This window comes from Amblyraja radiata, chromosome 2 (assembly GCF_010909765.2).
Source record: "Amblyraja radiata isolate CabotCenter1 chromosome 2, sAmbRad1.1.pri, whole genome shotgun sequence".
NCBI lineage: Eukaryota > Metazoa > Chordata > Chondrichthyes > Rajiformes > Rajidae > Amblyraja > Amblyraja radiata.
The window spans coordinates 72671576-72677052 of NC_045957.1; the positions used below are offsets into that span (position 1 = coordinate 72671576).

General features: G+C 35.0%; 1 pseudogene; it reads right to left on the reverse strand.

Moving 5' to 3' along the window:
• Nucleotides 1-307: 307 nt before the first annotated feature.
• Nucleotides 308-994, reverse strand: LOC116985111 (annotated as a pseudogene).
• Between the last annotated feature and the right edge of the window lie 4483 nt (nucleotides 995-5477).

Genomic DNA, 5477 nt, shown 5'->3' on the forward strand with positions numbered 1-5477 from the left:
AGAGAGTTGCACCTTTGTTTTATCCGCACTTTCTCTGCAGCTATAACACTATATTTTGCACTCTGTTTATTTTCTCTTTAGGCCAACCCGTTGTTATCATTGTACTCATGAGTTGCCTGGATATTTGCAAAATTACATTTTTCACTGTATCTTGGTATGTGTGACAATAATAAACCAATATCAAATCCATTACCAGAAGGTAGTATTAAAGATAACTTTAAAACACAACACAAACACATAATCGGGTGAGACAATCAAGACTTTATTCATGAGTGCCAAATACTTTTTAAACATTTTTTAATTTTTGTTTAGTGGTCCAACATTTTTATTATTCAAACCAAATGACAGAATTTGTTGATGTTTACATAGGCTTGGGAGGAGGTCTACATGGGATGTTAGCTCCTGGCCTGAAACGTGGTGGTGGAGTTCGGTCCTTCTTGGCCTCCTGAGAACAGTTACTCGCCACCTTGCAGTGGATGGCACAGCTGACGCAGTAATGCAACTTCACATACAGCTTGGGCAGCACATATGCGTCAAAAACACTGGCCTCTGAAATATCTCGGACAGCAGCAGCCTCCACGATGTTTCGGATGAAAAACTTTTTAATGGCCTTGTCTTTGGGGACACAACGGGCACAGTTTGTGCATCTGATAGGCTGGACATGGCCACGGCCCTTTGCTCGCCCATTATTCCTTCACTTCTTAGTCAACTTCAGCACGAGTCACAAATACAGTGATGACTGGGAGCAAACTAGGAGATTGCTCAACGAACAAAGATTCATCTGCTCCTTTTTTACAGACTTTCCATTTGATGTTCCGTTTACCACAGCAATCACCTTAGGAGTTTCCTTCTTCCCAAATGGGTTTACAACACTCACAGATTATTTGCCTCTGGGAAACACAGAACAATAAACACAACCAAATGTCACCCCATTACAGATAAGTAAATGTCCTGTTACCCTTTCAACCTCAATTTATTGCTTTACGATTGCCATTTGCCCTTTTACAACAAAGAACAGATCTGCAGAAGGTGTAATTTACACCTGCTCAGTTTTCACCCTTTAAAACAGAATTATAATAAAAATATCGAGGACTTTTTAGGCACTCTACCCATCCCTTTCCCTTGCTGTCTTCTTGAAACTTTACAATTCATCTTTGTCAGTAGTCACCAGATTGAAAGATAGAATAGGTAATATATTAAGGAGACAGGACAATAATAGGTCATAGATTTTTACAGGACAGTTTAGAAATCCATCAAATTCTCTCTTTGTGCTTTGCAATGCTTCTATTATATTAATGATTTGGACGAGAGGATTGAAGGCTTTGTGGCAAAGTTTCAGGATGATACGAAAATAGGTGGAGGAACAGGTAGTGTAGAGAAAGCAGGGACTCTACAGAAGGACTTGGACAGATTGTGAGAGTGGGCAGAGAAGTGGCAGATGGAATATAGTCAAATGTGGAGTCATGCATTTTGGTAGAAAGAATAAAGGCGTACACTATTTTATAAATGGGGATAGAGCCCAGGAATCAGACGTGCAAAGGGATTTGGGAGTGCTGGTGTCGGATTCCCAAAGAGTTAATCTGCAAATCGAATCGGTGGTAAGGAAGGCAAACTCAATGCTGCCATTTATTTCAAAAGAGTCAAGAGTGTTTTATTGTCATATGTCCCAGATCGAACAATGAAATTCTTACTTGCTGCAGCACAACAGAATTTGTAAATATAGTATACTGTGAACAATATGATAAACGAGAAAGAAAAAAGTTCAGTGTGTGTATTTCCCAAAAAGTAAATTTGCAAGTCGAATCAGGAGTAAAGAATAATCCTCAAATATTAACTGACCCAGCTTGCTGTGAATATCTGAAGCAACAGATAGAATTGTTTTATGAGACAAATGATACACCAGGTATCTCGGCTTTGTTATTATGGGAATCTTTTAAGGCCTTTATTAGAGGTTCTATTATCTCATATCAAGCATATCAAAATAAAAAGAATGGGATGGAACAACTGGAATTAGAAGAACAGATCAGACAGCTGGATTCATAAAATGCTATAGATCCTTCTATGGATAAACACAATAAGATAGCAGTATTAAAATTCAAGTTAAATCAAATTCTCTCTGCAAGAGTTATCAGGCTATTTCAAATTACTAAACAGAAAAACCTTGAATTCGGCGACAAACCGCATAAACTTCTGGCACGCCAGGAGAACAATGGAAAAAGATCATACTATTCAAAAAATTAGATCAGAAAAAGGTGAGTTGTTTACACTCCCTAAAGATATTAACGAAAGATTTTTACAATTCTATCAAAATTTATACACATCTAAAACTTCAGTAGAAACGATAAAAATTAAAAACTTACTCGACAATTGCAATCTTCCGTCACTTAACGTGGCGGAACGTGAAGAATTAGGAGCGCAGATTACAGTAAAAGATATTGAAGAGACTATTAATTCACTGAATAATGGTAAAACACCATGCCCAGATGGGTTTAGTAATGAATTTTATTTAAACATTACACCTGGAAGATATGAGACTCCTCCTCGCAGGCAAAGCAGACCACTTCCAAAAGACGTGGTCTGCATTTATGGACTTACTACAAGCATAAGGTGCAATAGTAATTTAAAAAATAAATGGTGCCAGGATCTGGTAATGGGGAGGTGAAAAATATGGTTGGTATTTCCCTTTTTGCAGAGTTTTTTTTATAATAGAGCGATTGTTTCTCTTTCTTTCTTTTCTAGGGTCTATTTCTTAACTTTCTTCTCTAACTCTCTTTCTAATGGGCTTTCTTTTCCTACCACTTTCCTGCACTATCACGATTCTTTCTCACTTTCCTTACTTCTTTTATTTCTATCTCTCTTAAAGCTATAAAAAAAAAAAAAAAAATAATGATTTAATCTCCCCGCGTTTACAAGCCCTTTATATACACGCATTTAAAGAACTGACGATACCACAAACTTTAGCCGAACCAACTATTACACTGATAACCCAAAAAAGATAAAGATCTCGAAGCAATAGCTCTGCTAAATACAGATCAGAAAATATTAGCTAAAACCCTGGCAAGAAGACTAAGGAAATACGTTAGTAAATTAATACATTCAATTACAATTAATACAATGGGAGGAATCACATTGTGTAGCTGGAATATAAGGGGTATTAATGAACCAATTAAAAGGGGCAAAATACTAGCTCAGTTGAAATCATATAACACGGACATTACGTTTCTACAAGAAACGCACCTTAAACATCAAGATCAGATGAGATTGAGGGCGAATTGGATAGGCCAAACATTTCACTCCTCATATACTTCGAAATCCAGAGGCACCGCAATCATTATTCGCAAAGGAATACCATTCAAATCAAAGAACATTATATCAGATAAGGAAGGGAGATATCTTATAGTTACAGGAGAGATCCATGCTACGCCAATCACTTTGGTAAACATATATGCGCCCAATTTTGATAATCCTCAATTTTTTAATAAAATCCTGAATACAATCGCAGAATTTAACTACCAAAATGTTAAAATTGGAGGAGACTTCAACTGTGTTTTAGATCCGTACTTAGATAAGTCGATGCAAAAACAAAGAGGTAATATGAAATCTAAAACTAGTGAACTCTTAAATACATATATAAAAAATACAAATATAGCAGACGTCTGGAGGATCGCGAATCCGACTGGAAGGGAATACTTGTTTTATTCAATGGTACACAAAACATACTCACGTATAGACTACTTCCTAGTGGATACAAAACTAATCCCTTATACTATGAACCCTAAATATCACACCAATACGATTTCAGATCACTCCCCGCTAACTTTCGTTCTAAAATTAGAAGGAATGTCTACGAACAAATCGTTCTGGAGGTTTAACTCGCAAATTTTGAAAGACCCACAAGGGAGTATATATCTAAAAAAACAGATGGACCTATTTTTTGAGACAAACGATACACCAGATATATCGCCCACTTTATTATGGGAATCCTTCAAAGCATTTATTAGAGGAGTCATTATCTCGTATCAAGCTTTTCAAAACAAAAAGAATAAGAATGAACAAAGACAATTAGAAGAACAAATCAGACAACTAGATATAGATAATGCTGAAGATCCAACTATGGATAAACATAATAACATTTTAATACTGAAATTTAAGCTAAATAAATTATTATCAGAGAAGGTTATAAGATTATTCCAAATTACAAAACAAGAACATTTCGAATTTGGGGATAAACCCCATAAACTTTTGGCACGCCAACTGAAAAACGGGAAAAAGATCATGCAATTTTAAAGATTAAATCAGATAGGGGGGAATTATTAACACTACCTAATGATATCAATAAAAGATTTGCTCAATTTTACAAGAATTTATACACATCAAAAACGCTAATAGACAATAATAAAGTTTCAGAATGTTTGGACAATTGTAACCTTCCAAAACTAGAACTGAAGGAACAAGAGGAACTGGGAGCACAAATTACATCTAAGGAAATAGAAGACACAATAAACACACTTAAGAATGGAAAAACACCAGGACCAGACGGATTCAGTAATGAATTTTATAAATGTTTTTACGACATAGTTACACCACGTCTACAGAAAATGTATACATACGCTTTTAAAGAACAAATCTTACCTGAAACACTAGCAGAATCAACGATCACATTAATACTTAAAAAAGATAAAGATATAGAAGAACCAGGTTCATGTAGAGCTATTGCTTTGTTAAATATGGATCAAAAAATATTAGCGAAAACACTAGCTAGAAGACCAAGTCAATATGTTAGTAAATTAATAAATGAGGATCAAACGGGATTTATACCTATGAGATTCATTTAATAACCTGGGACATCTGCTTAACATAATGCACTCTCACAAACCTCAAGAACAAGAGTTATCTATTATTTCATTGGACGCAGAAAAAGCGTTTGATCAAGTAGTATGGGATTACATGATTAAAGTATTGCAAAAATTTCAAATGGGAGAGAACTTCATCGCATGGATAAAATTATTATATAACAAACCCACGGCTAGAATATTAACTAATAATATACTATCTACGAAATTCCAATTAACAAGGGGCAAAAGAACATCCTTATGTTCATTATCACCGCTATTATTCGCTCTGGTAATTGAACCTTTAGCTGAAAAAATTAGAACACACCCGGATATTTACGGTTATAATACAAAATATTCAAATAACAAAATATCCTTATATGCAGACGATGTATTACTGTATATCACAAAACCCCAAATCAGTATACCAAACATATTAAATCTAATTGAGGACTTTGGATCTTTCTCAGGATACAGAATAAACTGGAACAAAAGTGAAATTATGTCGATAAAACCAAAAGACTCAACACATCTCTTGAAATTCCCCTTTAAAATAGCCACAGAAAAATTTAAATATTTAGGAATTGAAATCACTAGAAACTATCACGCTATGTTTAACGCCAATTATAGCCCCTTACTTAAGAA